Consider the following 24,179-nt stretch of genomic DNA (forward strand, 5'->3'; position numbering starts at 1 on the left):
GTCAATGCCTACTACCTACATGACCAGATTAGATTCAAGTTTCGAACTGTGAACATCAGGATGTCGAAGCGTAAAGGTTTAAGTTGGAAGATAAAGTGAACATTAGTACTGTTATTGCAATATATCTTGAACCTTACATCCCCTAAGTCTGTCTTTCCAAAACTGCTCGGTACAACATGTACTCATCAAAGTAACGGCATGGCAAGGATGCCCCTCCCTCAAGTAATGTGACTCTTTCCAGAAAACGTTGGTTCTTTCACTTTACGGTTTTCTACTGTAAAAGAACTTGGTTCAATACAGACATCATCATCTCACGACACTCCGGTTTTGAGAGGAGAACATGTTTTCGTAGCAGGTTTTAATTAACCTGTAATGAGTAGTATTTAAATATAATCGTGTGTACACTCCTCCTCTCTCATCCAGGCTGGGGACTGGCAATGGCGGAGTTACTACAGCTATTTCTATGCATTATATAGGCCTACATGACTTACACCTACAGCTGATATGTACATATTCTTATAACAATATTTTACAGGCTTATTATTTGAATTTACATTAATTTACAATTATACACAATCAATATCCCTATCATTGCTGCCATCATCGTCATCGTCTTCATCACTTGGTCCAAAACTAATTATTATTTCGTCAATGGCATCATCCATTCGGAATTATCTTCTTAATCGTAGGTACTACTTTCTGAACAAGATAGAATTCTTCGATTGTATCCGAATGACATGTTGATCGAAGTTCACTTCAACTTTACACAAGTCCTAATTATGGAATGAAATAATATGTTTTGCAGAACTATAACAAAATAACAACTTACAACAGTAATTCATTTTGTCGCTCACAGTACACACACTATTGCACATAATTATTATAGCAATAATTTCTAAACATTACATACCTATTCTTTCCCGGAGTAGTGTGAGGTTCATTTGGTTGTAATTCAATTTTATTCTTAATTCTCTTCACGGAACTAATACTTTTGCCAGAGTATTTAGCCGCTCTCTCATATTCCTTATCAAGAGGTTCGAGCAAACATTTGTTTAATTTTTCCTCCTCGCAACACTTAATTATATTTGCAATAATTTCTCTTTCTCTGCTGTGCATAACAGTGTTACTTTTTCTCCGCTGTGGTGTGATTTTACCATAATTACTGCCCTGTAGTTGCTGGTTCATGTTAACACTACTGGTACGCAGTGAAATAAATAATTCTGTTTCTTGACAAGAGATTATGATGCGGAGCATGCGCAAACAAGTCAGTTGGCTCCACCAACGTTATGTGCTTCCTTCCCTCTGCCCCTCTGTCCTCGCTCAGGAAGTTCAAGAAAACTTGCAATAACAGTACTGATATTGAACGTGGTCTGATCCAAAGGGACGTTAATACTGTATGTACAGCAATGTCAGTAGTATAAAAACAGACATTTCAGTTTTAGTGAACGAAATATACTGGTCCGCAGAGGTTCACTATAACCGGAGTTGACTGTATATACCGGGGGGGGGGGCATTCCGAATCTACTATAACGGGCAATTTAATCGGCATTTTAAACCACTATTCAGCTTTTTTTTACAATAGAGTAAGTTGGAAAGGAATGATTTATCCCTTATTAGTGCATATCTAGATTTAAATTATTGACATAATCCTTTAAAAATATATTATCTTGTGAACTCAGCTGGGCCTTTCCCATGCATGCTCAAATCTGTTTTTTTGAGACTTACAAAATTCCAGCCAGCCATTTTTTTGGGGGGGGGGGACCACTGTACGAGAATGACTATCAGCTGTCTGCTCTCCAACATCCTTTTACTCGACTTTCTATTTCCTGATCATGGTAAGTCGTGAGGTTCTGCTGACAAAAATGATGTCATACTTCTATTCAAATATAACAAGCTATAAATTACGAACACTCATTCCATTTGAAATTAAGTTAAGCAATAGGTCTTACAACATAAGGAATGATGATAAGACACCAAATTTCTAATTATGTTGTACAGTAAAAAAAAGTTGTTCAAAATACAGCATAAAATTGGGTTATTGGCAGAAATGAAATTATGATACTGCATACAACAGTACTATCATTATGGTACGTGGTACATTGTGTCATATGATGGTACAGTTGGCATCACTGAGACTGACAGCAAACGAGCACTCTCTACAGTGCTTACAAAGAGAGAACTCAAATTTATGGAAAATTGTGATCTCATGGGGAACTGCAGATAGTACTGAAACTTCATTATAGAATTAATTTGACTCTTCATACAAATGTTAATCACAGCAGTTCAAACAATGGGAAGATTTAGATAATACACAGAAATTTAATTTGTCTTTACAGTATTGACTATGACATATTACTGGATACGTGGTCGACTGAAACTAATAACTTTGAGAAAACAATTAGGTATGATGATTGCTCAACAATTCCAACATAGCCTAGAACATTACACCACTATCAACAACAAACCAACAACAGCAATATGTACAGATGGATCCAAAACTAAGCAGGGCACAGCAGCCGCCTTTTTCAACCAGCCAACAATTTAATGTTCAGGATAATTGGTCTGTTTACACCACTGAAATCCTCGCAATAACCACAATATTATTACTTGTTCCGATTCGATCAACATTCACAACTCTACAAGAACAGGATGATTGCCAATATCTATTACACAAACGAGGAAAATAACAATAACATCGATCTATTATGGAACCTCAGACATGTCAAAATCCCAGGCAACGAACAGGCAGATCAACTTGCAAAATCAGCAACGTTGTTTCTATCCACGTCCTATCCCATGACATTATATCAAAATTAATTAGGAACTTAAACAATAATGAGAGAATGGGACTCAACCTGACCCAAAATGGGATGCAAAGAAATGCAAACCGTGGCCTTATGCTCTGAGGTATTCTACATAGGTCATTCAGTGGCAACATTTGAATTAACAACAAAGAAAACATTTTTGGAACAGTCACATTGTTGCAGTGCTCAGAAGCAATCTCCTTCAACATCAAGAACCCACCTCAGGGAGACGACGGATGCCATCCAGAACTAATCTTCGAACAGACTGCGCTAGCCCTACTGCTGCTGTATTGCCTGTCTGGTTCTAAAGCGAACCTCTAAGTGGGAATTTCATTTTCGCGAAAAGTTCAAAATTACATGGGCTCATATCTGGGGAGTATGAAGGATGCTCCAGAATTTCGCAGTTCCATCTGCGAAGTAAATTAACCACAGAGGCAGCTATGTGAGAGCGAGCACCATCATGTAGCACAATAGGATGAGAATTCAGGAGATTTGGACGTTTACGGTGCACCGCTGGTTGTAAATCGTGTTCCAGAAAGTAACTGTACTATGCACCATTCACGGGATGACAGAAACTGAATGAATGAGAAAGATTCTGACAAAATCATAACCAACAACGGTGTTCTTCCAGCATTCACTTGCCAATTACGGTCTGCCAGTCCACATTTTTGATGAACATCTTCCCTTCTGCTGCGAAATGCATGCGCCCACCTAGCCAGGTTACGATATGGTGAAGTCTCTCTACCACAAGCTTCCAGTAATGCTGTATGGCATTGTCGAGCATTCCTGCCTCTTGCAATCTGAATTTCAATGAAGCATCTTTGTTCGTATTTGCTAAATATTTTAGAGCGCTACATATAATAGTCTACAAATTAAACTCACTACAAATATCTCATAAATGAGATTATTTTCTTCAAACTCACAGATAACACACATCAAATGTTTCTCTTTCACATTGTTATCAGCTTACGTTATTTACCGCTGATAGTGCCACATACAAACATTGTTGCCACTAATTTTTTAATGACCCTGTAGAAAGCAAATAGTAACGTATCACAATTTAAAATTAAAGCAAGCTCAGACCTTGGTTTATTTAAACAGAATTGGAGTGACAGACACGGCAAACTGTATATGTGGTAAAAATGGAATTGCAAACCATACTTCATTTGAATGTCCCCCTACATAAAATAAAAACAGACCAGTTCATAACTCACATCTATTAAACCCTTGGGATCTAAACTCCCTACTCAATCAAAACGCAAGTATTAAACAACATCCAATAAGGTGTAAAATGAAAATCTAACATCCGGCATGTTAGTACTACTGCATTCATCAAGTGACAAACATAGTGCTTAATTATGAAGACCCAGACATTAAAGTTAGTCGGATCTTCAGCTGGCAGGACGTCGATAAATAAACTGAAGTGAAGTGAACTTTTTCTACATGTCTCACGGCATCCATAATGCTATTGAACAGTTGTATTCACGTGAGTGACCGCCAAAGGGCTGTAGTAGCCCTCTAATACCTCAGTGACCGCTAACCTGCCTATCATAAGAACCGTTCTTTTTGTTCACACAGCTCTGAGGTTGAGACACAGCACACGGCTCTACTGAGAAGAAAGTGCAAGGAATAATTTTCCAATAATGCATGAATACAAAAACTTCTAATATAAATAAAGCTTTGCATCAATGTGCTTCAACAAAAGTCTCGCATTGCTTATATGGACGCTTCACCCCTGGTATTGCGAAAATTAAGAATATAATGAGCATCTTATTATTAGTTTCGCGAATTTACACACACAATTACACGCACACCAGGACACATACACACACAAAAAAAGAAAGTGTAATTTTTAATTAACTATTTTTTAACAAACAAAGCTGCATCAACCGCAGAATTGAAGAAATGGCATAAAATCTTAATTTTCGGAATGAAAGCATTTGTAAAAATGTAGCCATGGTATTATTGACAGTATCACTATTTACAGGAAATTCCAGCCAAGACAAAGCATTTACTAATCAAATAAATACTTTCTAAATACACCACTATCTAAGAATCTAATTACACTTTGCATTCAAATGTATAACTGTTCAACATGTAATATTCTATCTCTTTCTATAACATTTCTAACTCAAATACATAATACCTTGCACCACAATTTAAAATGACGGGCTATAAATAGCAATTAGGCACCTGAGGGTAATTCTCACAGAGAATAAAAATAAATGGCAGCATTGCAACATATTCCAGGTTCACTGTACTCCTGTGTTACAGCTTCAGTCATTAGATGTCATCACTTCTGAAATCAGTCCTAGAAAAGAAGAGTAGAAAATCTGTAATGTTACAAATGTGTCTGTAAATGATTTTTCCAATGGAATAATTTATTATTGGGAACTACCTCGAGATAAATTTATGAAATACATCAGATATGAAAGGGTAACTCAAAATACATTTTGTTGACATATTAGAGTTAGTTTTTTTAATGTGAACATCGTTAAGTACAGTAGAACCCTGTTTATCTGAACTTTGGTTAACAGAAATCCAGGTTAACCGAGACTTTTTTTTTTGTTCAATGTAGAGAAAGATTTATTTGTCTTACGATTAGAGAAAATCTCGGAAAAAACCCAACCAGGTAATCAGCCCAAGTAGGAATCGAACCTGTGCCTGAACACAATTCTGGATTGGTAGGCAAGTGCCTTAGCCGATGAGCTATGCTGGTGATGGGGCCCTCTAAAAGAAACACTTTCACTCATCTCTCACTCTTAAAGAAGGTTGCTCACTAGTTGACAATGCCTTAGAGGTGCTATTGTCAACCAGTGAAATGCGTTGCTTCAATTGTGTAGGATTACTAGCTTCACAGGAAATATAAATCAGTAAAGTAACAATGTGGATTCTTTATCTGCAGTTCGAAGCATTACAAACAGAATATTTTTTGTAGTGTGCAAGTGTGCTTTGCGTAAACGTTACAGTGAATGGTACATTTTTTATTGAAATTTTGGGTAAAGGAAATGTGTAGTGACTACAGTTAAAGAAAAACATGAGGCTGTGAGAAGAATGAAAAAATGGTGAAATCCTCTGATATAGACTGTGTTACGTTTTGTAGAGGAAACATCATCAGAAGAAGTTTTACTAATAAAGCAGTGGAGGGACATAGCAGCAAAGAAACATTGCGAAATTAAAACTCAGCCCAAAATATCTGATTACTTTAAGTAGATCTTGTTATTGTAAGATGTAAGTGATCAATTTTTATACTATCTGGATAACATAGAGACATTATTAATAATAATTTTTTTCTTCATAAAAAAGTGGAATTTTTGGAATTTATAGTTTATCTGAAAAACTGCTTATCTGAAATCACCTCTGCCCCCATTGTTTCGGATAAACGGGGTTCTACTGTAACCCACATCTCATCATACTGATATTCAATTTCTTGCTACCCATTGCAGAATATTTCATAATCAATTTTAATCCATGTATCTTTAACCTCCTGAGTCCTGAGACATTTGTTGTATTATTTTTAAAGTTCAATATAATTCTACACTTCAAAAAAAAGTCATTGACATGAGGGAAAATTCTGAAAGTTACAGTTAGGGCACAAATGCAGGTATATTATACTATACTTCGGGTCTCTACACATACATCTTATTTCATTTCATTTCATTTTTTTTTTTATTTCATTTATTATATTCCATAGATCTTACATCAACAATGAAGCTTTAAGATGTGGAACAAGTCAAAATTTTACAAGGTTACAATTACAATTTTTACAATTTTGCAATTTTCTACAATTTTTTGGCGAGATGTAGTGAGACCCGAGAATTCGCCAAAAGATTACCTGGCATTTGCCTTATGGTCGGGGAAACCTCGGAAAAAACCCAACAAGGTAATCAGACCAAATGGGGATGAAATGAAGTGAGGCCGAGGACTCGCCATAGACCATCCGGCATCAATCCCACAGCTGGGGAAAACCAATCAATGACACCACACGGGGGATCCGAAGTTTAAAACAAAAGATTTCATAGCCTCAAATGAAATAAAGTTATAATAAATATTAAGATTACACCCAAAAATAATAAAATAACCTCCAACAAAACTCTGCACTTATCTGCCATATTAGAATGATATTAATATATTAACTAGTGATTGTTGGTAATTCCGAGTAACTATGTTCTGCCCAAGCCCGAGCGCAGCTCTGGATCAGCAGGACTCGATGGTTCATAGTCAGCCTGTATGAAATATAGTACGGGACTCAGAAGGTTATTTTGTATCTTCAACTTCTTCACTGTTGTTGACATACACATTCTTTCACTAAATCCATTTTAAGAGAAATTCAGTGGCTTCATAACAGGAGATTTCATACAGCCTCTACACTCAATGTAATACCTGTTCTTTGGTATGTCATGAGATGGCACATCAAAGATACTTCTGAGAGCTTCACATAAATGACTTTATTATGTTTTTCACTTATGAGTGGTTTACTGGTGTGTTTGTATTTACTTACACAACCCTCACTACCAAACTCATACCATGTACAAATTGATGGTTTGCCACTTTCGTCTAAACCCTCACAGCATTGTGGCAAGAGGTTTTCTCTCATCAGAACACACAAATTGCTTTCTCTGGCCTAATGCTATTTTGGTATAACCAAAAAATGAAGAAAAACCTTGCAATCGAGTGACAAATGCTAATTTTGAGAGTTCTTTCATATGTTTTCATATACAGTCGACTTTCGATAATTCGCAATAATTAGTGCATGAACTTCCGTGAAATATCAGAAATCGCGAATTATCCTCAAAATTTTTTATTATTATCTGAAATCCAGTAAATGTTACTCTGATAGGCTGTTACTAAAATACACTTCAAAATGAAGTGCAAAATGTGAAACAGTGCAAAACACTTTGAAACATTGTAACTTGGGCTCGGAAGTTGATGACTTAAAAATCACAGAAAAATGGCCTATAAAATGACACTATATTTCTGAAAATATGACATTAAAATTTAGAAACATGACAATGATTATAACGGTAAAATATAAAAAAAAGTATACTTTCATCTATGGAAAATACATTGTCACCAAAGTCAGTCACTAACTGTAGCAAAAAAACTTTGCTTTATTTTACTTTCTGAATTTTTACTCTTCACTTGTGAGATACAATATGCTGACTGTGAGCACTGTGGCTGCAGTATTTGTTCTATTTTGTTGAATGGGGGAAGCACGTAACACACGTGATCAGAGGCGAGGCTTATGAAACCATAAGGAAAATTCCTGTAAGACGGAATTGAATTGCATGAGCAATCTGCAGTAGGTTCTTGAATTTAGACTACAACTACAGCATAAAAAAATCCGTTCATAAGAAGAAAAGGGCAAAAATGCAACAAAAAGTGGAACATTTCCTAAAAAATGACCAATAGACAATAAAAGACCGAAAAATAAAAGTAGGCTATATTGGTTCGTGTTGAAGTGAACACGTTTGTATTGCATTCTGCATTGTCTGTGATGTCTCAGAAAGAAAGATGATATTTCATCAACTTCCGAGCCCTAATTATAACTATACAGTACTACAGTGTGACAGAATCTTAAAACAAGAAATACAGGTTTTACAAAATATCATAAGACACCTTAGCTTAACAAAAATACTGTAGTCTTTTTTTTTAGTGGATTGTTCATTTTTTCTGATTTTAGATCGAAAATTTCTTGAGAAGGAGGAAGAAAGCATAAACGAAGTAAAAACGGAAATGACGTGTTTGCTCCTCTCCCTCCCACATTAGCCTCATGTGAATTATCAGGAGTCGACTACCCAGACGCATATATTAAGAATTAAGAAGAATTAAGAATTAGCCATGAAATCTCGTGAAGGGCAAGGGTCTCCTGACTATGCAGGTTGGCTTGTCAAGCAGTTCCTGGTTAGTGACTCCGGGAATGATGGTCACTTTTGTAATGTAATAGTTTGGGATGCTGTCTGCGTTAACACTGACCTGTTCATTAGTTATTGTTTGGAATGTAATTGATGGTATTCGGAAAGTTATAAATTTTGATTGCTTTTTTATACGTTAAATTAGATAGATATAGATTTATTCAACAATTACACATACATATTACCAATAAAGAATTTATCCTTAAATCCAGTGCATGGGTCTTTTGACCATACACTTCACTATTAACAAGCAAGAATACTGGTAGAAATTCAACAAGCAATCCTCATTTATGACAAAAATATCAGAATAAAAAGAACCCTGCCTCAATTGACTTACCTAAGAGCCATTATCTGACGAATTTCAGTAGGCGTGAGTCTCCAAGTGAGAGGCCCAGAATTATTACTCCAATATCTGATATTTCAGTTACCCTCTCCAGGTTGAGAACAGTTGTCAGACGGGCAAACTTGTCACGTATAGACCACAATTAGTGCTTGTGAGGTAACCAGTGCACAAGCTTCCTTATCAAACACAAGACCGCCCAACTGCAACATAACAAAATATTCAGAATCCTTTATTTCACTAACTTGTCATCTGCAATGAAAATGTTCTTCATTCCACAAACATCTTACAAACTTAATATGGCTGCAAATTTCAAATCATTCAATTATAGAATAAAAATGACATGACACTTCTGCATACAAAATAATCTTATAAGTGTAAGATTTTAAGCTTTCATGGTAATTGTGTTCAAAGCAGACATATGGGTATTTCACTATGTACTGAAACTTGGACCAGTTTCTTGGGGTAGCCAGACATAATAGGTGATCCTTCAAGTCGTACTAAATGCCCTGAAGATGCAGTTCGAAACACTGAAGACATATGGTGGGATACCCAAAGTCTGCTTCTACTTTTAAAGAGCATTAATACATAATAATCAGTCTGTGTGCATCGAACTCGCCCTGTTGAACGTGGATTTCAATACAACTTTCTCCATGTGACTAGTGACCTCACAGTTAGAATACTGACTAATGTATCATAATTGCTTGTAGTCGAAGAACCTTTAAAAATTCCTAACAATCCATCTAAGTTCATTATGAGGTTTTGAACAAATGGTTCATTGGCTTCATAACTAGCAAAGTCCTCCTGAAAACATAAGAAACTTAACTGTAGGACTGATCTTATACTTACTTACAAATGGCTTTTAAGGAACCCGAAGGTTCATTGCCGCCCTCACATAAGCCCGCCAGCGGTCCCTATACTGTGCAAGATTAATCCAGTCTCTATCATCATACCCCAACTCCCTCAAATCCATTTTAATATTATCCTCCCATCTACGTCTCGGCCTCCCTAAAGGTCTTTTTCCTTCCGGTCTCCCAACTAACACTCTATATGCATTTCTGGATTCGCCCATACGTGCTACATATCCTGCCCATCTCAAACGTCTGGATTTAATGTTCCTAATTATGTCAGGTGAAGAATACAATGCGTGCAGTTCTGTGTTGTGTAACTTTCTCCATTCTCCTGTAACTTCATCCCGCTTAGCCCCAAATATTTTCCTAAGCACCTTATTCTCAAACACCCTGAACCTATGTTCCTCTCTCAGAGTGAGAGTCCAAGTTTCACAACCATACAGAACAACCGGTAATATAACTGTTTTATAAATTCTAACTTTCAGATTTTTGGACAGCAGACTGGATGATAAGAGCTTCTCAATCGAATAATAACACGCATTTCCCATATTTATGCTGCGTTTAATTTCCTCCCGAGTGTCATTTATATTTGTTACTGTTGCTCCAAGATATTTGAATTTTTCCACCTCTTCGAAGGATAAATCTCCAATTTTTATATTTCCATTTCGTACAATATTCTGGTCACGAGACATAATCATATACTTTGTCTTTTCGGGATTTACTTCCAAACTGATCGCTTTACTTGCTTCAAGTAAAATTTCCGTGTTTTCCCTAATCGTTTGTGTATTTTGTCCTAACATATTCACGTCATCCGCATAAACAAGAAGCTGATGTAACCCGTTCAATTCCAAACCCTGCCTGTTATCCTGAACTTTCCTAATGGCATATTCTAGAGCGAAGTTAAAAAGTAAAGGTGATAGTGCATCTCCCTGCTTTAGCCCGCAGTGAATTGGAAAAGCATCAGATAGAAACTGACCTATACGGACTCTGCTGTATGTTTCACTGAGACACATTTTAATTAATCGAACTACTTTCTTAGGAATACCAAATTCAATAAGAATATCATATAATACTTCCCTCTTAACCGACTCATATGCCTTATTGAAATCTATGAATAACTGATGTACTGTACCCTTATACTCCCATTTTTCTCCATTATCTGTCGAATACAAAAAATCTTATCAATAGTCGATCTATTACGCCGAAAACCGCACTGATCATCCCCAATAATTTCATCTACGTATGGAGTTAATCTTCTCAAAAGAATATTGGACAAAATTTTGTACGACGTCAACAAAAGTGATCTTATACATAACATACAATTTATTCTCACACAAATCAATGTCGTCAGTGACTATTATGCTTACCATTAGGTCCAAGGATTGTGGTTTGAAATGCAGCTAGACTAGACGGCATTTCAGCTGCTATATGCGCCGCACAGTGGTCTAAAATCCATATTTAGGAGGACAAATGCAGAAAAATGACATGTAAAAAAATGGAATTAAACCCTTAAATTATTTTTTCTAATAACTGAGTAACACTGAATTGATAATCTTAATCAGTGGAGGTGGCTGCATACCGAGATAAGAGGCCGGTAACATGCCACATTTCGCCACCCAGCATTCTTACTCAGCAAGCGCCACGAGGCTGCCATTTTCCTTGTGCTGTAACTCTGTTGTAAGTGGTCGATTCCATTCTTATTTGGTACCAACATGTCAAGTAGTTCTTTAGGTATGTAACACTGTTTGTTTTTGTTACATTTAATGTTATTATAGTATGTAAAATTAGCATGAATAGACACGGGACAAAATAAAAATATAACCATTGAGTGCAGACTTTGCTAAGGTAGAGAAAAAAAAAACCCCCTTTGGATCGTCCAAAAATGATTATTTTTCACTTCCTCCACTATTTACCTCTACTTTAAATCTAGTCTTAAGGTGCGTAGATTTGCGGAAGTAATAATTTATGAGCACTATTCTTTCGAGGTGCAGTAGTGCAATTTTTCTCGGTTGCAGTTATTTCAATATCTGTGAACCGAATCTGCTTCCGCAGTATAATTCGGGGAATTCAAGATGACAGCTTGTTAATTATGTACCAAATAAGCTTCCCGAGTGTCCAAAAGGTGCAATAGTACCTAAAATGTTACATTTTCCCTTCCATAAGATTTTGTCTAAATGCATCCCCCTGTAAGGGGTACTTCTGCTTATACCAACGTAAACAGAGTTTGTACACAAAACAAATGTGCTAAGTATAACTAATGTATACAATTTCATAAAAATCTGTTAGATAGGACAAAAGTTACTAATTTTGTCTAATTGCGCCCCCTATAAGGGGTAGTTACACTTAGACCAACGTAATGAGAGCTTGTATACAAAACATACATGCTACCTGTAACTACTTTGTAAAATTTCATAAAAATCTGTTAAATAGGAGAAAAGTTACTATTTTTGTTTAATTGTGCCCCCTATAAGGGGTAGTTCTCCTTATACCAACGTAATCAGAGCTTGTATACAAAACATATATATGTTCCTTGTAACTGTTTTGTAAAATTTCATACAAATCTATCAAATAGGAGAAAAGTTACTGATTTTGTTTAATTGCGCCCCCCTATAAGGGGTAGTTCCCCTTATACCAACGCAACGAGAGCTTGTATACAAAACATACATGCTACCTGTAACTACTTTGTAAAATTTCATAAAAATCTGTTAAATAGGAGAAAAGTTACTATTTTTGTTAATTGCGCCCCCTATAAGGGGTATTTCCCCTTATACGAACGTAATCAGAGCTTGTATACAAAACATATATGCTACTTGTAACTGCTTTGTAAAATTTCATAAAAATCTGTTAAATAGGAGAAAAGTTACTAATTTTGTCTAATTGCGCCCCCCTATAAGGGGTGGTTCCCCTTATACCAACGTAACGAGAGCTTGTATACAAAACATATATGCTACCTGTAACTGCTGTGTAAAATTTCATAAAAATCTGTTAAATAGGAGAAAAGTTACTAATTTTGTCTAATTGCGCCCCCTATAAGGGGTAGTTCCCCTTATACCAACGTAATCAGAGCTTGTATACAAAAAACATATATGCTACTTGTAACTGTTTTGTAAAATTTCATAAAAATCTGTCAGATAGGAGAAAAGTTTCTAATTTTGTCTAAATGCGCCCCCCTATAAGGGGTAGTTCCCCTTATACCAACGTAACGAGAGCTTGCATACAAAACATATATGCTACCTGTAACTACTGTGTAAAATTTCATAAAAACCTGTTAGGTAGCTGAAAAGTTATTAATATGTCCCGCTAAATTTGCATTCTAGACCACTGTGCACCGTAGTATTTCTGGTATGTGACGTCACATGCTTGTACAGTAGAACCAATTGAAATTAGTCTATAACAAGTACTTCCCAAGTTCGTTTCTTCACGTGTGAGTGTTTCAATACATTGAATAACTAAAACAACCCCGCGCGCGCGGGTGTGTGTGTGTGTGTGTGTGTGTGTGTGTGTGTGTGTGTGTGTGTGTGTGTGTGTGTGTGTGTGTGTGTGCGTGTGTGATAACGGGAAGAAGAGACTGTAAAAAGAAAAGTATTGCACAGATAGGCACGGAAAAGAGTGTTTAAGGCATATAATTATTTTAAAAATGTTGACGAGCAGAACATTGCCGGCCATCTTGATGCTGGCTGCAATGTTGCCAACGTGCAAGAAACGACTGCAGAAGCATGTGGTGTGGGATTGAGAACTGTGCAAAGAGTAGGCCTATTGTTAGTGAAGGAAAGAGGGTTTGTTTGGTGTCATGCTTACAGTAATCAACAGCTAAGGTATTTATTGTCTTTTGATAATTTAAATTCTCTCCTGCGCTCTTTGTATTGCACGTGCGCATGAAGTACGATGTGGCAATGTTCTACGCTGCATTGCTCTCTGTCTCTCTCGACGCAAACGCTAGCAGACTACCGCCTTCTGAATTGCCGTCGACTCTAGGGGCGATATAAATCCTTAGGAAATGAAGCTGGGGACTCTGTTTAATAAATTTATTACACGTAGAAAAGCTTTGTTCTTTAATAACAAAGCTTCAGACATAATTTACAATCTATGCCGCATATAAAAATCAACCCTGCCCATCATTATCTCCAGCTACCATGTCAATGGGGTAATGAATTCTACTGTTGAAGACTCCAATCTTGGAACTTGCGGGATGATGAAGCGAGGCTAAGCGGGGAATAAAAAACAACAGATAACGTACTGAAGCTTGTGTACTATCATTGCACTGTTCAATATTACAAGGCATTCTGAAAATAATTTCACCCATCGTAGACTGGAGATCGATATAGCTAGTGCAAATAAATGAATTCCGGAGCAACGGACATTCAGTTTTTTATATAAACGAGACCTAGGTGAATAGCAATATGATATTTCGAAAATGTTGGCAAAATGAGAGTGTAAATGTCCACACGAATGTAAACTCTGAACATGGTACATGTAGGAAGAATTAATGGGTTCCTTCCTAATGCAGAACTTATATATAAAGCCGGGAGATTACCACGGTCAGATGAACGCCGAAAATTTTGAAAGATGAGTAATACAAAAGTTGATATTCAATCTTCCTCCTCAATCAGTTACTGTGCTCCGTATCACTGTCTCCAGATCAACAAACCGCCATCTGTATATGCAGTAAAGACAGACATGATCTCTTGGCTTCGCAAGAAAGAAGTAAACTGTGATGAAAGTATCAGAAAGAACGACCTCTATAACCTTATTCTATCTCTGAAGCTAAAGCAAAAAAATTACAAAGTTCACAACATTTTGGAACAACATAACCACAAAGTTCTTAGATTGCCGCCTTACATGTGCGAGTTGATTCCAATTGAATTGGCTTGAAATAAAGTGAAATGTATTGTCAGTGACAATGTCATGGGTAGGGCCCGGATAATTATGTAATTACATGTTTTTTTTCTATCAACATTAAGATATGAGATTTGTGATATGTTGGAGTTTCATGCCAATTAGAGCCTAAAAACGTAAACTTGAAAGTACATATTTTTACATATTTGCTCTTTAGTACATATTCTTACATATTTTGCTCTTAAGTACATATTTTTACATATTTATTAATATTTCCATGCTTAATTGCAATTTTATTCGTTATTACATGCCTGTATATCCTACAAGTGTATGACCTTGCGTGAGAAGGTCAAAAAGGTTTTCTGTCTTGAATCTCTCTGCCTGTCTGTCGGTCACATGAGGCGCACCTTGCCTCTGCATGTCCAAGCCATGCCAGGTCACCAATTGAAGCGCCAATTAGTCGCAGTTAGCTCGTGTGTGTAGATTGAACAATAACTTTCTGTTGTGTGACCTCACCATTTAATTCCTTTTTAATTTCAAGTTAAATGTTGCACTAAAAGATGCCGAAGGACAAAATCTCACTCTGTGTAGAGTTAAAGCATTACACAGAGGAATTTGACAATTTATCCACAGATGGAAAGGTACTTTTTGCCTTGTTTGTGAGAAGAATGTGCCCTGTTCTCAACGTTTTCAAGTCCTGGAACACTTATCCACGTCACATCATCGGGCCCTTGCTTCGAAACCATATCTCAAAAGCAGTTCTTACTCACTGAACCTCAACTCAGAAACGTCCAGAACCTCAGAAATCTCAGTTTGCAAGTGATCTGCGCCGTGCTATGGTTTGTGCTGATATCCCTATTTGGAAGTTAAAAAATCCAGCGCTGTGCGAGTTTCTTGAGAAATACACACGTGAAACTGTGCCAGATTAATCTACAATCAGAAAGAACTGTGCACCTGACGTATACATGGAAACAATCAACTCTATTCATTTGGAAATTGGTGCTGATGATCTCATTTGGATTTCAATTGACGAGGCAATTGATGTATAGGAATGATATATTGGAAATGTTATAGTGGGCGTGTTGAAAGATAATGAAGCGAGTAAGCTTGTGTTGTTAACTTGTGAGATGTTATCAAATGCAATCATAAAAATATTGTTAAATTATTTAATGATGCAATTGGGCTTTTGTGGCCCAATGGGATGAAACACAGTAATGTCTTCCTTCTTGTGACTGATGCAGCACCATATATGTGCAAAGCTGCCACAGCTTTCCAAGTTTTATATCCTAAAATGTTACATCTCACATGTCTTGTGCATGCATTCCATCACATAGCAGAACTGGTTCCATCTCAATATTCTAAAGATGACACACTAATTTCGAATACAAATAAAGTATTTTTAAAGGCTTACAACAGAGTTGACAAATTCGAAGAACTGTTTCCTGAGCTTCCACTCCTTCATTCAATCTTAACGAGGTGGGGAAGCAGGATTGATGCTGTAGGCTACTACCCAAAGAATTTTAATTCTGTGAAACAAGTTGTCCAGCATTTTTATTCCCAAGATGCAGGCTGTAAAAACAGCAAAGCAATCATTTAGTGATGCAAAGCTTAAAAATAATATTGCTTACATCCAGTGCAATTTTTCGCATTTATGCATTGCCATTAAATCTTTGGAGACATCTTCTTCCATACTCTCAAACAGGCTTGATGTTGTTCATTCTGCAGTCACGTCTCTGAAAAGTCTACAAGGGCCGGTTGTAGCTGCAGTGAAGGATACGCTTTCTTCCAGTTTGAAGAAAAACCGAGGATTCAAGGCTATCAGTGCTATTAACAGAGTGCTAAATGAAAGTAGTACCGAAGTCTTTAAAATTGAGTACACACCAGAAGTTTAAATATGCACCCATTACATAATATGAATTTGAACAATCATTTAGACAGTACAAAGCCATGTTACACGATAACAGGAGACATTTTCTATTTGACAATTTCAAACACATGTTTGTTCCTTATTGTTATGGTGTTCGTGATGTGGAAAATTAACAGCAATATGTAATTTTTAATTTTTAAGTTATTTACATGCATCTCCAGATTATTATATCTAGTTGTAATATTGGATCCATAATATGGTATGTGTTAAGATATGACGTGATTCTGTAGGTAGCCTATCAGCAACATATTTCAAGAAAATGTAGGGAAATTATGATATTATGTTACATATTTCTTGATATTTTAATGGTTTTATTATATATTTCAAGATTTTAAAATACATATATATATATATGTACATATTTCACTGAATTTTAGTACATAACAATCCGGGCCCTAGTCATGGGTGACTTAAATTTACAGAAATTAATGCAAGTGACAAAAACTGCACTTTCTCTTGTGACAAATGAAGACTGAGAAGGATTCTGTAGACACATTGAAAATATAGATGAACAATACTGGGAAAAAGATGAACTCCTATCATATGTGATTAATGAAATTCGTGGGTTTGAGTTTTCGCCTTGATTTTCTTGTGCTACAATGTCTGTGTATGTATCACTTGTAACTTCGTATATTTGTATTACATACTTTACATATAATATTCCCGTCATTCACTTCAAAATACTCACCAAATTCCGATGCAAAAATATGCACCTGAAAACCTTCAACCTTGGACATTATTATTCAGCACTTACGCTGTTTACGCATGCTAGAGTACTGACTGGTAAACGAATAGCCAACTTGATAGTGATAACTGATAATATTAATAATACTGATGACTGGTGGTGAAAACAGTAACACCACACTTGAATGTGACTTGCTCAATAGCTTCTGCTATGAGGTAGGAACAGAACACAATTTTTAGACAGCTGGTAGCAGGCTAGCATTACTAATAGGGGTCACTATCGCGAACTGTAGGGTCGCGTCGCATTTGTCAGGTTCCAGATTAGAGTCTTCAACAGTACCTTAGACATTTCCCACCTCAAAATAAAATTCAAAACTGTTGTTTTAGCAACTCAAGGAATGTCACAGATGTTAATCACACCCGAAGGAATTGAAGACCAACCGAAATTACTCTTGTTTCATGTACGTTATGTACTGGGTGGTCCAAAAAATATCTACCATGTTCAAAAAGTTGTTGCTGTTTTCTAATGCCAGGCATTTGACAAAGTCATTTGACCTCTTGCAATCCAATATTTTTCAAAGATATTGTCATGGTCAGCCACTGAAGCACAGATTTTAAGGTGTTCTGAATCCATTTCTTGGTTTGAGTTGCACAATGGGTAGTTAGGAGACTGATATATTCCAATTCTAGGCAGGTGTTTGGCCAAACGGTCATGGCCTGTTGCCAGTCTAAATGCAGCTACTGACAATTTGCGTGGTAAATCGGGAATTAACTGTGGATTATGAACCTCCAGAACCAAAATATACGAAGTGAAACTTGTACAATGTGTTCATTACATTGCCCTATTTTGTTCTAGATGACTGAAGTGTGTATAATTCGTGATTCTTGATCATTGACGAAATGACACTTAATATCCTGAACAACGTGTATTTGCCATTACAGAGTATTACAGATCAAATGACAGTCCGAAGATAATTTTAAACAAAATTTCACTGAAGGAATGGTCAATTCTCAGTGTTATGACGCAATACTGGAAGACGAGATTATTTCTTTTCTGTATCATATTATCTCTGGTGAGAAAATGGAGTACCATTTATTGACACCCAGCCACTGAATGAGCATTTTGGCAATAGTGATCTTGCTTCACACTCGGAGATGTGTGGACTGGTCAGATCTCAATCCTTGTGGATATATCTTAAAGACAGAGTGCACTGGGATCGGTCAGCAACAAATTAATTACATAAAACGTGCAATTCAAGAATAAATTTATGTCATTTCACCAGAACTTCTTCGAAAAATAACCTCCAATTTTGCAATCAAACTGTGTCGTATACAATGAGTAGCAGGAGGACACTTTGAAAATATTTTCCTCTACATAAGATAAGATATTAGTAAAAGTGCATTCGTAATTTCTCTCTAAATCTTTTCATTTCTGCATAATCGTACATTAATTTTGGTTGGTAGGTATTCTCTGGAACACCATATGTGTGGCTGGCTTCAGATGATGAAATGTCTATTGTGTGTTCAAAACATTCTTGTGGATAACAATAGTTTGTTATTATTTGTAATCAAATATATAACTACACTGGACATAGAAGAGCTACAAACAAAATGATAAGATCATAAACATATGTCCTACAGTTAGCTCTCCAATCACCACGAGGCTATCCAGGTCTGAGAAGACCAGAATAGTATTGAAAAGGTCAGTAGCATTTTGTAAGATATAGAACAGACCTTCAAGATCCCTGAATCGGTTGAGGACAGAAAATTAGGCACTGTTAAACTATATATCAAATCTGAAAATATACTAATTTATTCATACATATAAATTTAATAAAATAATAGTAATACAAAGTTATATGTTTCGGTAATGAATTGTGTTAATGTGTTCCCGCATCTCAAACGATACACTTGATTTCCCTCTGAAAATCGAATACAGAAAACTAGTTACATTTCCCAGATTGTAAGTTTTTCCCGTTTTCTTACTTTTTTTACCTTGAACTAAATCTTCCATAATTTGAGAGCCATCTATGTTTTTTCCCCACAATATAATTATTTTCAACATGGAATCTATTCGCCTATATACACACATTTATTTTGTGTTCGTGTTTAAAAAGTAGACCTAATGGCTTGTTAGGAATGGTAATGACCTTACACCTTAAACAATAAACAATCAATTATATGCTACTAAACCTCTGGGAACTTCATATACATCTTCCTTATTTTTTATGCAAACCTTTCTTTCTTTTTTCTTTTTTTTTAATTAAAACAAATCTAGCAATCCTAAAACTGGTTTTTATGTATTTTATTTCTCTAGTGCAGCATGATGTCCAAACGACTTTCAGTTAAAACAGCGCCGGGCATGAGAGCGGCTCAGTTTAGCCGGCCAGAGCTGCTCTCGCTCTTCAATTGCAGAACACTCACGCAGTGGCGGACTCGCATTACAGCTACCTTCCCTGCATTAATGTAACAAGAGCCACGGTTGTTCTAGTCATTCAGTCTGTCAGTACATAATAGTTTATAAGGATATCACATCAATCCATTGTAAGTATAGACTTTATAACACTCTTATTAATTTAAGGCACGGGCCTCCAATCTGCGCCGAATCACTTGCAAGATGCTACTTGCATAAGCTCATGACCTGGGGTGGGAGAGTTGAAGATGTGGACAGCAACAGGTGTGTTAACTAGAACAGTGGCGGGTTTATTGTATGCTAGACATCATTGGGGAAGTTCGTGTACTTCTACTCGATGCAAATCACAATTTGTTAATTAACACACATAAATATATAAACAAACTATAGACATTTGAAGTTTTCTTTTAAATTCGAGACGTTGATTTTCTGTTTTAATTCTTGAACCATGGATATAAAACTTTTGAGTTTTTAATCTACGGAGAGGACTGTGTGAATGCCAATTGTTTCCTGGTATTCTGATAAGTTTTTCATATTGAATCAGTGCTTTTTCTTCTATTATCATTTTGATGCTGTTAATATTAGTGAGGAAAAATGTACAAAGTTATGAATTGTAGCATTAATCTGCCTAGATATGTCATTAGATATTTCAGTTCTTCATGCAACAGTTTGTCGAGAAAGGTGTAAACTGCGAAAGTGTTGCAATTCTTTGGGGCACAAAATTTCTGCGACTTTAACCATGCATGTTTTTACAGACTCGCTTTCCTGAAATGATTTGAGAGATTTGGCTATCTCCCATGACACAGTTTAACTAACAAGTATTCTTTTTCTGTCATGTCAGGTGCAGGAACGTCAATATGCAGAGCATGCTTATTTAACAGGTTCTTTTGGCCAATCTACTCCTGGAATAATGAGGGAATAATATGCTTAATAATAATAATAATAATAATAATAATAATAATAATAATAATGGTAATATAATATCCAATAACGCTAATATAATAATATTTATAATAATCAATAATACATTTCTACTCAGCATATTGAGAATGCAATGCAACAGGCCGGAAATTATCTTGGAACATATAAGACATTGTACATTATCACCATCTTCAAAGCAAACAAACTCTAGTTCCCACTCTACATTAAATTTGGAGGTCGAAGGCTTGGACAGAGACATTCGTAAACCATCTTATACATCCAGTACGCCCGCCACTGCCTTGTTTACTGTATCAAGCACACGCTATGGCAATCAGGGTGCCTTACGGGGGAGGAGGGAGAATGAAGGGGATTACATTGCAGGTTGCATAGTGATTCGCGAATCACCTTTTGGACATCTCTGATTTAAGGGGTTAGGTACAACTTACAGCAGTAAAAGTTTTGTAAATATTCAACATTTTTTCCTCCATTACTGTATCTTCTATAATAATGAAAGTTGGTATGTGTAAAACACTGTCCTTCTGCTACCCCATCCAGATTGGAACTTGTGCTAGCTCGACTGGAAGTGCAACAGTAATGCATTCCAACTCTAAGTTCATTCCTTCTATACTTATGCATGTAAATTAATACACAATTTAAGTGTTCAATATTACTTAGCAGTAATAAAGTCTTCAACAGTGCACTGGTAATTATTCTCGCTATTAGCCCCAATGTTCATGGGTTCAACCTGACTGGCAGTGATGCATTTTATTACTCCATGGGAAACAAAGAAATAAAAATTCTTTGTTATGTAGATGTCGTTGTTTTATTTGCTGAAATGTTGATGATCTCCAGCGATCATTTCACCAGTTTAACATGACTGTATATCATCAAAAGACTAAAACTATAACAATCTCGATTTCCTATAATACACAAGTTGTTGTGGTTAATAATGTTATTGATCAAGTGTCGAAATTAAAATTTTTAAAAATAAATATTACTATCTATGCAAGTTTGAAGTAACCATTTGAACAAACGAATAAAGGTAACAGAATTCCAGTATATTTAAGGGAAACAATTTGGAAAAATTAACATTTCAGAGATAGAGCCAGAACAGGTCACATTGTCACTCAATTGTACCTACACCGATTTCACCTTTCTGATAATCCTACTTGTCTGTGGTGCAATAATCATGATGAAGATCTGGAACACATTCTTCTATACTGTCCATCCATAAACCACAAAAGAAGTAAATTAAAATCATCAGTACCAGTTGCAGAAGACACAGCCCTGCAGTAGGCTATATATTGACTACACCCCACCTCTGGCTACTAGCAACAGGCATCTATAATGAACAGCGATCAAAATACCCCCCATTTCTCGTGAAAAAAACAACTGAATAGACTACAGTGGACTATAGTGGACTTTATGTTGTCAGCAAACAGCTGGATACATTAAGAAGATTGATTTGAACATTTTAGAGATGACCCAAAAGGCAAAAGTAAACAAATCAATTGTGAAACCAATTTTATTACAGTTGAAACTAATTGATATGTAACCCAGTTCTGATTTTGTGTGTCCTGGCAAAGCAGCACTTTATTATAGTTGCATCGTTGACTCCTCCTCTTTGCTTAAGCCTTAGGAAGGGAAGGCTTTAAAGTCTAGGCAGATAGTATCATATCGAAAGAGCCAAAATGGCGGGTGATTATATTAAGTATTTATCGAGCCTTAGGAAGTGCATAACGTTATAAGCAGCGAATCACAAGACACACACATTTAAATGTAGCAACGTGATTGGCTGTCGGAAATAAGAGTGACAGGATTATACCTATAAATTTTCTCTGAGTTATATATTATAAGTAATTTAATTCAGGAAGGATATTCAATTAATGAAGGGCATGCATCTTCATATGAAGCGACATTCCAAAATTAGTCCTGGCTTCACTATGGTTCACTCATTATCACTTCAATATTGCGATCACAAAGGCCTGCAGCTGCTCTCGATGCTGAGAGAGACAACATGGCATGGCTGATCACACCCATAGCGAGGGGAGGTGGTGTCATTGGTCACACAAATTACATTGGTTCGTGGTCTAACATTAGCATTCCACTGTGGCTCATAGTCTTCTTAAAGTAAGCATTTTAAATTCTGCCATTTTTTTGTTTCATCACTGATCCCGGAACAGTGTCCATTAAATCGGTGTGGGTAAAGACATATTCTACAACAAAACATAATAACAGACGTTCTCAAAAGAACTTGGAAACAGGATCCACACAACTCACGAGAACAAAGCAAGCAAAGCAACCACTCTGTGAAAGCAAAGAATAATGGCACCACATTACTATCTGATACTACTGATTACTGAGAGTCTATTCAATATTTCTGGCTTCATTATCACAAAATCCACTTCAAAAGTATTCCTTAAAAGTGGGATTTTCCTTAAACCAGTTTCCTTAAAAGCGCGAATTAATTACATTATTCTTATGGTAATTTGGCTGGGCCTTAATAGATTATTCCTTAAAAACGGAATTTCTTAAAAGTGGCAATGTTAAAAAGGGGTTTTACAAGTCTAATATCATACAGTCACGAAGTTTGAGATGATATTTGGCATTTCTCGTGATACAGCGCTGCAAGCAGTTAGCACCTCGGAGTACTAGGAACAATAGACTGTGCCGTACTATTCCACATTGTTCCCTGTGAAGAAAAGTTGTGTAAACTGTGAAATGTTCATTATCGGTTGTAATAAATGTTAATGGCTAAAATACAATAATTGGAATAATAATATGGGACAAGAAAGAGACGTTTGTAGTGCTATAAACTGTAAGAAAAACAAGCCAGAGTTATCCTTCTTCCGAAAGAGCCAGCAAGGTGAGTTCATAAAACATACTATGTACCGTACTTCATGAAAATAATAAATAAACCTTATGTATTTATTATTTCAATAAAGGAAGGAAAGTGTCAAAAACACGATAACGAAAGTATAATATGTTTTGTCGTCTGCTAGGGAAGGGGTCTGTGATGAGTAGAGCTCTATATAGACAGAGTACCGCAAAGTGCTAGGGAAGGGGTCTGTGATGAGTAGAGCTCTATATAGACAGAGTACCGCAAAGTGCTAGGGAAGGGGTCTGTGATGAGTAGAGCTCTATATAGACAGAGTACTGCAAAGGTCGGTGGCTGGACCCAAGCGCTTGCTCTGTTAACATTGCTGGAATAGCGAAATTGACGCTCTCTCTGTTTTTATGCTGCAAATTCCATTCTAGGGCACTGAAATAATTGTAAATACACTGACATGTAGCTAAATGTTTCACGCATGACCTATGAACTTTTAAATGTAACATCTCAATTAGAAGCATTGCAAATACATGTTACTCGCGTATTAGCTCTGGCAAAGAGAGAGAGAGAGTAAATGTACAATGTAGACCTACTGCAAGAATTACTGTACCTCTTTTTAGCAAATATATTTTGTTATCATTTAGAGACTTATCTAACC

The 24,179-nt window shown here is 36.2% G+C and overlaps 1 long non-coding RNA gene across 1 annotated transcript; it reads right to left on the reverse strand.

The window, feature by feature from the left end:
* Nucleotides 1–4,795: 4,795 nt before the first annotated feature.
* Nucleotides 4,796–9,258, reverse strand: LOC138691585 (uncharacterized). The gene is made up of 2 exons (XR_011329921.1): nucleotides 9,057–9,258; nucleotides 4,796–5,115 (listed from the first exon to the last, which is right to left on the reverse strand). It is a non-coding gene; the product is annotated as an uncharacterized lncRNA (long non-coding RNA).
* Nucleotides 9,259–24,179: the final 14,921 nt, after the last annotated feature.

The sequence above is a fragment of the Periplaneta americana genome, chromosome 16, assembly GCF_040183065.1.
Source record: "Periplaneta americana isolate PAMFEO1 chromosome 16, P.americana_PAMFEO1_priV1, whole genome shotgun sequence".
In the NCBI taxonomy this organism is placed as follows: Eukaryota; Metazoa; Arthropoda; class Insecta; order Blattodea; family Blattidae; genus Periplaneta; species Periplaneta americana.